Below are 13192 nucleotides of genomic sequence, written 5' to 3'. Positions count from 1 at the left end.
AGCTACATACTCCCAGGAATGTAAAGAAGAACCTTAACATCCCCTAATTAAGAAGCTTCTATAATGGCTGCATAGTTCAAAGAAAGTGCATTTCCCAGTTCACAACAGTGCAGTACAATGAGGAGTTTAATAAAAATCTGGTTTAATTTGCCATATGGTTTGCTGCTTCTACAAGAGCAAAGAAGAAAGAACAGGAGGGTTGTCTGACATCTCTGGTAAGACTGCTATTATGAATATTGTCTAAAACACCACACTGTTCATATGAGAATTTCCTTGGTTACAGTCTATTATACACAGCAATGCTTTCTCAATTTACATGCTGAAGAACAAACAAACAAGGCCAGATTATTTCAGCTGGAATGTTTTCTTTGGGACACTGTTTTTCAATTTCTCCAGTTGCTGCTCCTACAGTTCAGACAGAAACACTTATTTCCCAAATTTGTTCACAGCTTTAGGAACTCCAGAGCAGGTTCTAATACTGGAAACGTCTGCACCATATAACAGTGACTTATTTGTTGTCTACAAAGCTGCTTCATTCAAGGTTGGTAAGCTGCCCCACTGTTAGAAACACTCGGGGTCAGCCCAGCTGGGGCTTTGAGCAGCACACTCTAGTGACAGAGGTCTCTGCCCACAACAAGGGTTAGGGACAAGCTGGTCTTCAAAGCTCCCTTCCAACCCAACCCAGCATGGGCAGATGGAACAGGCACAACAGATGCTGGTTAAGCATCCCACAGCAATGTAGACTTATAAAGGCTATTTCCTCCCCCAGGACTCATAGGACAGGGTAGATTCAAACGTGATTCACTCCCCCAACTCAACAGGAATTTCCAGCATCTTCCAGCTCAACAGGAATCCCAAGCCCAAGAGAACAAACACATTGGAAATGGAAGGGATCGATGTCAGAACCACATATATAGCACCCAAACAGCATTCACTTACTATTATTATTAATACTATTTCCATAAAGGCAAAGAGTGTGGGTTTCTGCCCACCTAAGAGACACTTCCAAGAAAACAGAAGGGTGCTCAGCTGACAGAATCTGCCTTTTGCTGAACCATAGCTGTAACATATTTACCAAGTGCTGTTTTTCTGCTGACATTATGTTTCCCCTCCAGCTAAACTCATTCCAACATTGTGATCTCTCTTTTGTTACAGGTTTACCACAAAAGTAAACCCGTGTTCTCAAGAGAAGAGAAATAGAAGCAGAAAAAAAGCACACTACCCCCAGAGAGAGACTTTGTCGTTCTGCAGCCATAACAAATCTGTGCTTAACAGCACCATCCATGTTCAACAGTCTCACTGCTTGCTTCAGTCACTTCTGTGATTTCTTTGTGCTTGGCACTATCCAAAACAAGATAAATGCAAAATACTCTTGTCCTTATTCAAAAAGCCCAAACCAGCACCCAGTTCTTCATTACCATCAGACAAACATACAGTACTCGTGGTTATAAAGTAATTCATTTAAATTTGCAGGGTTCAATACATGGGTGATGCTCAGGAATTTCCAGGTGATTTATTGAAAAAAATAAAGGTAACAGGAGTTCTAAAATTCTTCCACATGATTGTGTCCTTTGTTCATGGTAACCAGGGATAAAACAAATGAACTATATGCAACATTATGTGTTTTATGCAACATTTTCTTTCTATTCAGAAAAAAAAGCCTTGCTGTCAGGTCCATTAAAGCTTCCTTTCATAATCACCAACCTTAAAAAATAATTATTAACTTAAATACATCTGCACAAATGCTCCTTCAATATGTTCTCCATAACACAGGCTAAATTGAAATTGTCAGAATAATATTTGCAAACTCAAATGTACAACAGAAAAGTCATCAGCAATTAAAGACGCTCATGTAATCAAGTAACAGAGGCAGTGTCACAGTTCTGAATTTGAAAATAGTTCCAGATCAGTTATCAAACCTCATTTTATGTACAAGGACAGATTTTTCAAAGCTGTATAAATCTCCTAGACCACATGCTGTAACCCCAGTGTTTAAATGCATATCAGTCAATTACTCATTGCTTGTTGACAGTCCTAATAAGAATGTATACATTGCCCAGAGAACACAAAAGGTATATGCACACAAGATGAAAGATTTGATTTAACTCAGCAAAGAAAGCCATAAATCAGTTATTTTAACCTTAAAATCCTATGTCAGATCTCCAAGACACAGTTTAAGCTGTAAGAAATACATAACCAAAATACGGTTGGATTTTTGTGCACAAATGTCTACTGGGCAAACCCACTTTACCAAGATCAGCTGGTACTTATTTGCATTCTTTTGTATTGGTTCTTTTACTGCTCCTAGAAACTACAGAAAAACTTCCCCACACAAGACCACACATACGGTCATTGTACCAAGATGTTTGCAAACTGAAGCTTTTTAACAGCAATGTAGAATTGCTGAGGTATTGCTTGCTAGGTGAACAAATACCTTGAACAAGGAAGATTTTACACCACGTGACACAGACATAATGTGGGAATAAAAGAACCAGGAGCTGAAATTAAAACAAATTATGAAAATGAAAAATCTGTGATTTCACTTGGTATTATTATCAAGTTCAGAAGATGGAATTTTTTTTAATGAATTTTATGGTGAAAAATCACAGAATCACAGAATCACCAAAGTTGGAAAACACCTTCCAGATCATCCAGACAACCATCCACCTAATATTTATAATATTATAAAATATTATAGGAAGTGCCAAATTAAGGAACAATGTTGTTAAAATTAAAGGATGCAGTATGCATGTTCTGACATCTGATGCATGTTTGCAGGACTGATGGGGGGCTGCAGACTGCACGACTGTTCCTTGCTTGAAGCAATCCAAAGAGAGCTGCATGAGCACTGCTGTCAGGTAGCATATTTAGAACTTCAGGTACATGAAGAAAATAGAACTTGTAGCACTTGTGATGAAGATGTTTAAACATTCGTGGAACAGGGGCTGTGCTTTGGGAAGAACTTGCCATCCTTCTATCATTTCATTACAGCAGTGCAAATGCAAGGTTTTAGTCACTGTAATAAAAACAATTCTGAATCTGAAGTTTGCCAAGTTTAATAAATTCCACAGACAGATTTGTCAACATGACGTTTTAATGTATGAAAATGCCATGGTATATCAGAGCTTTCACCAGCAGTGCTCATTTTTAGAGCTCTTTTTGGAATAATCAACACAAACAGGACATTTCATATTCATCCAAAATAAACCATCTCAACAGAGTGGCTTTTGATTGTAATTATGCATAGATTTCTCAAGGTTCAGCTCAGTTTTGTATAAGATGCACAGGTGCCCAAATGGAACGTAATTACTGTATGTGTGTGGAAGCCCTGAGCACCCGTGGGCACCTCCTGTTTGGGGTTTGTTGTTGTACAGATGTAACATTTCCCTCAAGGAACCCATTGCAGCATTGAGGTCTGCAGGCCTTGTCTACCAAACCTGAGGATCTGATCGATACAAACAGCTACCACCAAGCATTTCCTTTTAGACAGAAGTTCCATGAACGCATACAGATGTGTGTTGTCGTTTGTGGGAGGTAATTCTTCAATTTTCCTTTGCTCTTAATTTATAAAGAGCAAGAGGAATGCATTACAAATACTTTTCACTTTCCCTTTTCCTCAGAAGTAGATAATTTCAGATAGGTATCTGCAGGAATCAGCACACAACAGTCTCCTACTGACAGCATGAAATTTATAAACATGGGTTTTCATAATCTCAGAACAGAATCATCTGGAAGTATTGCATGTCACAGAAGCCCTGGATTTTCAGCTGGCTGATTTGGCCTATCAGTAGCAATTTAATCATCATATTTTAATTGCTACTTAGGTTACTAACTTACAACAAGTCCTCATATTTGAAGGAATATGAGGAGCATCAGCTTTTGAGTGACAACCTGCTGAAGTAGATACAAGGTTCTAGTTAGTTGTTAGGAAAGATCTGACTGTGACTGATGAAAATGTATGAAGAAAATCTCAAAAGGTGGTCTTTAAAAATGCAAAAAGAATCATTTGGATTTGCAGAGGTGCTCGATAGCAAACCTATCATCAGAGATAATATTTGATGTTTTCTAATTGCAGAAATTAAGGACAAAGAACAGAATATGTAATACTTAATCAACACACATGGAGCAAAGTCTCTGAGGAGTAAGAGAAAAATAGAAGAACAGAGACAACTTACAGCATCTTCCTCCAGGTATTTCATTGTTATCTATTCCCAGTGAGATCAAAGACCTGATTTGTTACTCAATGCTACTTCTGCAGCACCCAGAAAACCAGAAGGCACTTGATCTAGTACTGGGCTGAAAAAGCACAGCAGCATCTCGGCTGTGTGGCCAGCCTACAACAAGCTGCAGAGAAGCTCTAGAGACCTGCCCTGGGCTCTACGGGGAATATTTAAAAGAAAGGACTACAAGTAAAAAACCAAGAAAAATGCAACTGGTGAGAACGATTCACTCACAGTCTGCAAAATTAAGATTCACTTCAGTTTGAAGAAATTTGTTGTAAGATTGCGTCTAATTTTATTTGGCTTTCACTTGCAACGTGCCAAGTCTAGGCTTCTAAGAACACTGCAGTTAAAATGAACACAGAGGAATAAGTATTGTACCAAAAACATTAAATTCTTTAACTGAAGGTACTAAAAAAAGTGGTATTATGAGGAAGGATTTTTTTTTTGCTCCCTCCCCCCCCATTTGGCTCCCCTATAGAAAGTCAGTGCAATACTTCTAGATGCTTTAGGAACATGCTTAGCACCCAATTCCCATTTGTAACAAACAACTCACAGATCTAATTATAGATTTTTCTCAGCCACCAGTTCCCTAGGAAACAAATCCATGGCTCATGTCTTGTGCATGGAAGGTCAGAGTAGGAAGTTAAATACTTTTCTGCGTATAGAAACTTATCTAGAGGTCACAGGTCCACATCTGAGCAGATGTTGGAGTTCCTGTCAAGGACAGATGGCAGCTATATTTGACAGATATCTTGAATATTTAAAATTCTAAACACTTTAATCTGATGAAGTGCTTAATGCTTCCATTATTTGGAATGCTCCATGCCTCTTTATGCTGTCAACAAAGGATTTTAATTATCATTTTCCAAACCTGTTTTTGTTTGTATCAGCAAGTCCACCTCACTTTCATCTTAAATGTTTAGCAGTCAGAGGTTGATGCAAGACAGCTGCTAAGTAGTTACAATTGATTAGAAAAGAAAGACAAGAAAGAAAAAAAACTAATTCCAAATCACAAATGCCAAGTGTAATTTATATTTTCTGATATTGGCTCCCAACGTCAACAGATGTCATTGCAAACTGAAACATTTTTACCTGCAGTAGTCTTAGCAAAAAAAAGGTATAAACACTGCTATTCATATTTTGATTTGATTCCAATGCATTGCTGAAAAACAATGCAGACAAAATATGATTCATTGGAAACCCAGGTAGGTATGAAGGCACAACTGGAATAGGAGCAAAGTAGAATGAATGTGAGGGTGACAGAGGGAAGCTTTGTCAGATTAGTCCTCCTCATCTGTAGCAAAAAAAACCCCACCATTCTACTCAATCCTGAGCCATTTACAATGACAGCTTAAAAGTTACGTAATTACTCAACAATCCCAGTGCCACAAGTACAATATTCAGTGCGACTTAGGGTCAAATAAAGGATTTAAGCTAAATCAGAGTCTTCAATCTGTAGGAAGCCAGAAGGAAGCCTATGTTGTCAGCACATCTGAGTTGCAGCAACTCTTGCAGGTTGCCCCCAGAGCCTTAGAGAGGTCTTGTTCTGCTTCTATCTGTGGACAGGCTTCCATCAGGACCCAAGCCCACAGCCAATACCTCAGACCTGGACTGCTCTGCTCCCATGGTTGAATACATGGATGGAAAAATATTTGATTCTGTTAGAAGTTTTTGGATCCTAATTCATTGTTGTTTTTTTTTATTCATGTTCTTTTTCCACGTGATGTAAAAAAATATGTATTTAATGTTTGTTTTTCTATTTCACAGATCCAATTGTGCTCTGTTACCTTTGCTTCTCTTGCTGTAATAGATTGAATTCTCAATAGCTAGAGGTGGAAAAAAAGAAATTCACATGACTGGTGAAATTGCCACCATTAGAGAGCATTTCAAATCTTCTAATGACTACTAGCCTTAGATTGGTATTTCAGTGCTGAGTGAGGGTTACCCATTTTATTGCACAGAGCACTGAAGACATGACTGTGAGGCCAGGGAGCACTTATACCAATCCAGGATCTCTAAACAACACATCTCACTCATTCAAAAACAAGCTAGCAGCTTCAGAAAGCATAAGCTTTCACAGCAGTGTAGCAGGTGCCTCATTAACCATGACTGAGGAAGCCCCAAGCAGCGTTTGCTTTTTGTTGAAGTCTTATGTCTCCTTATCTCTTCCTTATATTTCTAAAGGACACCTCAGCTTTCCTCAGTTCCTAACTTCCAAATGGGGCTAAGGAGCATTTTAAGTACAGCGTTCTTTGATTTGCCTAATTCTAAAGCTAAAAAACATTAACTGAGAGTGGGTTTGTTAGCAATTATATAGGCGAGTTTGTATTCACACTTCCAGGTTTAGCCAGATTTGACGTTCTGAAATATTTTTTGTTTTTTCTTGCCAGTGCCAGTGCCACCAAGGTGTGGAAAGGCACATCTTAAGTCTCATGAAATCTTAAATAATTATTACACTCTTCTTCTCCTCTTCCTTCCTTTCTCTTATATCCCAAAGAACCAAAGATAAAGGTTCAAAGTCCACATTTGAGATAATTAAAAACTTTGCAGTTAAAGAGTTACCTCTACCTTTAGATTCTCCTTCCAACTGTAAAGAGGTCACTCTTAAACTTTACAGTGCTTGACTCACATTAGAATTAGAAATATAATGCATTAATCTATGGGTTCTGATGTGAAAACATCTTAATGGAGTTGTAATTAGTGACAGAATCTCTTAAGAAGCTTTCAGATGTCTGCTCAATAATTGCAATACGGTCTTTAATGTATGTCATTCTTCATGAAATCATGGTGAGAAATTATGGAATCAATCAAGGTGAAATTAGCAAAAAAAGAACACACAATTTCTAAACCATACAGAACTTAAAACTCGGATTTCCACTTCTAAAAGCTGGAAGATCTCTTGAGTTATGGATCAATTAAGCTTCAATAACACATTTGATGCACTCTTGTCCACTATCTCAGTTATTGTCTTCTAAGTACACTTATATTTTCAGTTAACAGCAACACCTGAACAACCTTCTGAAATGAAACCTTTATTTGACAACTGAACAATAATAAAAAAACCTGCTATGTGAAAAGGAGTCCAAAAGGAAGCAAGAAAAGCAAAGCTAGCCTGGTAGTCCCAGAGAAACCAACTGTATCAAAGTAACCTACTCTGTCATCATCTGTCTGCACAAACAACTTCCCAAATATTTTAAGACTTAAACAATAATTTTAATAATATCTTCTGTGTACAAGACATTATACTTCTGAAATAACGGAGCAAAATAGGCATTATTTATAAGCTTGCACTGTTGTACAGCTAAGACCCAGATCCCATTCAAATTCAACAGTGAACTGTGTTTTCCCAGGCTGAGTTTTGAGAAATCATAAGAAATGAAACATTATTACACACCAGTCAGCTCATCACGTTTCTTCTTTAAGGAATTTTGTGAATGGTTTGCAAATGTAATGTTTTAACAGACAGAAGCAAAGCAGTTTTTGTTGCTCTTACAGACATACAAGAAAGCAACAAATAATTCCTAAAGCTGTGAAAAAGAATATAAAAATTCAAAATAAGACCCAGGAATGCTCTGTAAGGTTGTTTTCCCACCTCTCTTTTCCTTCACCTACTTTGTATTACTGCTTTACATGATAAAGTTTGGTTTCAGTAACTTCAAGTCAGCACTGCATGACAGTGTAACCTTCTTCACAATGCAAGCTTAGTAGAATTAACTATTATCTCTGCTAATTTCTGTCTATCCAGGCCCTTATTGCTCAGGCAGTGTCTGGAAGATGTAACACAAAAGTGGCAGAATAGCCAATGATAACATTAGAGACCTAAAAGAGAGCTATAACTACCTTGGTAAGTCTGACTGTTCCCAATATGAACAAAACCAGTCTATCATGACTAAAGGATAGAGCCAGTGACCATTTAAAAACCTTAAAAAAGATTTTAAAACATTAAATTAAGCTATCGTAATAGAACAAAAACTATTTGTAGTAACATTTCAAAGGGCTGTACATATAAAAAAAATCCACAAATGAAACATGTACCAGATTGATTCTTAATTTGTGCAAAGCCAGCAATCAATTCATGAAGTAGAATGGTTGCAAGAATGTCAAAGGGTGAATCTCTGATCCCAACATTTTCACTGCAGATTTTGCCATTCGTTCCTTGGAAGTTTTATTTCTGCCTAAGTTTTGATTAGAAATTGATGTACCTCGAGATACAGTGTGCTTAACATACAATAATTCCAGGTGGTCATTTGTTTGTACAGCACCATCTGTTATTTCCTAAGTGCTTGATGGAAGTACAAAAGGTCTTTGGAACTTGTAAAAAGCCACAAACAGACCAAAGATATCACAAATTACTAGTAGGTATCATGGAATCCATTATTTTATTTGTGTCCAATAAGAACTTTATATCCACGTACGCGCAAGTAAAAAGGTTTTCACTTGTTACTAATTTTTATATGAGATCACTTCAAGAAAATATCACAGACACTAAAATATTACTGGTCTTCATTTGCATCAAGATGCCTCAGCATACCTGATTGGGCACTTATAAAATTATTCCATTCCATTTTGCAACAACACCAATTATTCAAACTTCATTTCCATAGAATATAATCACACGCATTTAGCATGATAATTCATTCATCAAATTTGATAATTTCCTTCCTAGAAATACTAGAAGCTGAGCTATAAAATTTAATTATGCAAAACATCTATATTTTCTGACTCAGCAAGCCAAGAGTTGTCATCACTCCAACTGAGGTTTTTTTTTCTCCTATTCCAACAGATATTTATATAAAAATGTATGCATAAACACATGCATTTGTGTGCAAAAATCTATGCATTATATATATTTAATTATTTGTAGACATTAATGTGCTTTCAGCAGTTTCACTTCAGCCCTCATTAGCTAGCAAGAGAAACTGCAGTCACCTACAGGCTTGCAGGTACGTGTTAAATACTTACACTTAGTCTTCACTTGCAATGCTTCAACTGATTGCAATAAAGCCAACTATGTACCAGAGTCTGCAATACTACTGATCAAATGCCTTAACAGGAAATTAAAGCACAAAGTAGTAATAATATGCATCTCAGGCAGCTTTTGGTATGTGGAAAAAGACCCTAATTTGTAACAAGAAATGCATGTACTATTAATTATCCTTTTAACACACAGAGATCTTATCTTAATTATCCCAATTGCAACTGACTTTTCCCTAAAGGCAAATAAATATTAACCTGCATTAATCTGGAGTCTCATTTAGAAAGAAAACTCCATATATTTTTAAAGATCTCCTACAGAAATCATCTAGAAACCCCTTAGCACTTTCAAGGATATTGGAAAGAACTGCACAACTGCTTACTTTTGGCTCTAACAAACTTAAGATTATAAAGAAGATTTATTGATAACCCTTTGAGAATAAATAAAAATCCACACAAGTATATATTGTGTTGACTTTGTGTGCTTAATTACATTGAAGTGTTGGGTAACCTCCTTGATTAAGAAATCTTATAGAAGTATTCATCCCAATCAATACCTTGTTGACCTCCACAAGCAAAAAGTGCCTTTAAGTCAGATAACGCAGATTCTGGTTTCTTTAGTCCCTACTGAAAACTACCGCACAATAATATGAAGCTATATTCTCAGTGCTGCCTACTCCTGAAAAAAGCCCCAACAACAAGAGAAAACAAATTTACCAACTTGGAATTTAGTGAAAGCTCAGGTAATATCTTCTTTAAGAATGTACATGAAAAATGTGAATGTTATAACATAAAATTATTAGAAATCTATTAAAACTGTTCTTTCTCTACTTATAGATAAACACTGCAAAGTTTAAGATGATTTTTACAGGAAGCTCCACAATGAAGCAATGTATTATTTTTACTATATCCTATTCAGAAAATGATGTTCTAAGCAACCTAATTCCAAACAAATGTTACTGTTGTCACGTACAGCAGCCAAAAAAAAAAAAAAAAAAAAAAGCTCTTTGAAAGCTCTTTCATATCTTCAAAAACATTTTTCTTGGTCTCTTTTTTATTTCATAAAAGATTGAGCTTTTCAATCTTCTGCGAAACTTTGGCCATCAAGATGTAGTTTATGTCTTTTCATAACAAATACATTTTCAAAAAAGGCAGTATTTTATTACATCTAACATTGCAGAAAAGTTATATATCATAATGCCTTAATGTAACAGTAGCATTTTCAGACTCCTGCCACTGGCTATTAACTAAATATTAGCATCCAAAGAGAACCCACATAACACAAAGAATACAATTCTGCTCATGAGGTCGAATGAAAATTACTTTTGAGAGGAAAAAACTGGGGAGTAAATATACACAAGGATCTATAATAAAAGGTCTGAGTTTGCCCAATGTTTGCTTGAAGCTGAGAAAAAAAGAAATCTAGGCAGTAAAAATGATTTGGTTCTTTTTTTAATAAAAGCATCAGTACTTCAGATAAACTTGCTAGTCAGTATTATCTGAAGAATTTATCAGTTATCAATACATAAACCTACATTAGAGCTTATAGAATTAGTATTTTTTTCCAAAGAAGAAAAACATGAAAATACATTCTTAGGTTTTTTAATCCACTTGTGACCAAATCTAAGATGGACTTTATTTCCTTATTTGTATTTTTACCTTTTCTAACTGAAAAATGAGATGATTTCCAGTCACAGACAATTGACTACAGTAACGTTACTCAGTTTAAAAAAAAAAAAAAAAAAACAACATAATAACAACCAATTTGTAGCTAATGTTAAGGACATGGGTTTGGTAGATACTGGCCTTGCTTCTTAGAAGAAGAAGTCCTTAGGAGGTTCTGTTGCAACTGTCAGGAGAAGGTAAAACTTGCAGCTCAAACCTGCCCACTAGAAACCAATCTGGTATATGGTGACCCTGCTACTTTTAGAAGCACATCTGAAGCTTCTGAAGCATAGAAGCACCCAGCCCAAAATGTGCTCTGGTTACACCTGGAACTACTTGGAGGCGCATTCATCAGCTGTATGGATGTTGGTGCAGCTTTTCAATGGCTCCAGCCTTCACGCAGGGCATCTGCCTGCCCCCAGTCAGAAACACGAAGCTGAAAGATGATCTGCAATGAGCAAGTGTTTTTTTTTGATGGGTTCCTTAATTCACTGAAATCAGTGTTCTACTGTAGTATGAATAACAAACATGTAATCCACCTTGAAGTCGTAGAAGCCAAATAGAAATGAGAGAGAACTGTAGGTCTCCAGCAGCATTTTAAAGCAGGAACTTTCCTACCTCTACTGTGCAGAGAGGGCATTCAATTATACTGTGATTTAAGTAGCCATGACTACTCTGGCCCTCAGTTTTATACCTTATTTAAACACAGCCAAAAATGAAGCCTTGGGTTTGCAGCCATAAGGCAATGGCACACTGATGATTCACAGAAAGGAGAACCCATGTCTAAAAAGAAAACAATTTAATTCTAAGGCTATTTCTACTTCATACTAACCACCTCCTTCCGATACTGACATTATTAGGTGATAATTGGTAATCACCTGTGCCCATATTTGATTTCTGATACATTCACAATACACCAAGTTTTCACAGACATTTCTTCAACTCAGTGCTAGCAAATAACACAACCCACATTTTATCAGTATCTATAGGATTAGATTATTTATACAACTTAGAATCAGTGTTTCTTATGCAATTAATTGTGGTCTCCCTCTATTTAACTGCAGTTATAAAATGACAAAACATCCAATGATAACAAATACAATGCATGTTATTTCTAGGAGTGCACCTGAATTTATTTTCACTGTACTCTCAATATATTAAATTTCATTCTTCGTTTTCAGGCAAAAAGAAACATATCTTGAATATTTGTGAACCTAACAAAAATAGAATCAAAACACCCAGAGATCCTCCGAATAATTTTTCATACGCATAGTGATGAAGGCACAAGAGCATAAGTAGATTCACAGGGAATTCAGAAATAGAATATATGTGAATTTCTGTTCTACTTTAAAAGAAATACAAGTCTAGCAAACAAGCTGTATTGTAAGTAATAAGGTAAAACAAACCTTTAGATTAACGAAGCAGGATAGTTTTCCCAGGATCAGACTTCCTTGTTTATTTTTTTACTGAAAAATAAGGCTGCAGGTATGCAATCAGAATTCTCAAATAAAACTAAAGAAAATTTTAATGGCATCAGTAACTACTTCTCATGAATTAGTCACCAACACATCGTGGAGTTGGAGAAAATAATTTAACAAGGTCTACTAATTTCATCAATAATGAGAATCACCTCAGTATGTATGTTTCTATAGCTACGGTTATTGTCTCAAAGATGCAGAACAGCTTAAGACAGTCCCAAATTTATCAGCTATTAAGGAAAACACAGAATGTTTTGAAAGTGATATTTAGAAAGAGCGGTCAAGTCTTTTCAACTATAAATGATTCATTTCAATGTCAGCTAAAGAAATCAATAGGCAAGGAAATATCTCCTGTCAATTAGTAGACTTACCACTGGCATTTCTTAGCAATCTTCAACTGGCAACACAGTGCATCAGCCTTCTAACTATATTTACCAGCACAACAATTTAAGCATGGCAGAAATTTAAACTTGTGCACCTCCAGTTAAGACAATGGTAAATTCCCATTACAACCACAGTTTTAAAGAGTGATCAGTCATTTGGTTGCACTGTGGTCACAGTTCTGATATCCTGCTCCAAAACAAAGGAACCGTAAGCATTTTAAAGCTTTGGCATATCAGCCTTCTATATGCTAACAAAAAAAGTTATTTATAGTATTTAACAAATGTCAGACACTATATTCTGCATACCTGAACTCTGTTACCTATTACAGCCCTGCATTTCACAGAAATACAGACATATTGCTGTCATCTCACTCATTACACACAGCGTTTGTTTGCCCCACTCATCCTTAAATAACAGTCTTCACATATATCTACAAAACAAATATGAGAAAATGAAGTTGTTGCATTT

At 36.1% G+C, this 13192-nt stretch overlaps 1 protein-coding gene across 2 annotated transcripts in view; it reads right to left on the bottom strand.

Annotated features, from left to right (window-relative positions):
- CDH13 (cadherin 13) overlaps nt 1-13192 on the bottom strand; it is a 432460-nt gene that overhangs the window by 228248 nt on the left and 191020 nt on the right. The window lies entirely within an intron of this gene.

This window comes from Phasianus colchicus, chromosome 13 (genome assembly GCF_987193195.1).
Source record: "Phasianus colchicus chromosome 13, bPhaCol1.hap1.1, whole genome shotgun sequence".
In the NCBI taxonomy this organism is placed as follows: domain Eukaryota; kingdom Metazoa; phylum Chordata; class Aves; order Galliformes; family Phasianidae; genus Phasianus; species Phasianus colchicus.
The sequence above is the reverse complement of the archived record's forward strand: the minus strand, read 5'-3'. Positions and strand labels throughout refer to the sequence as shown.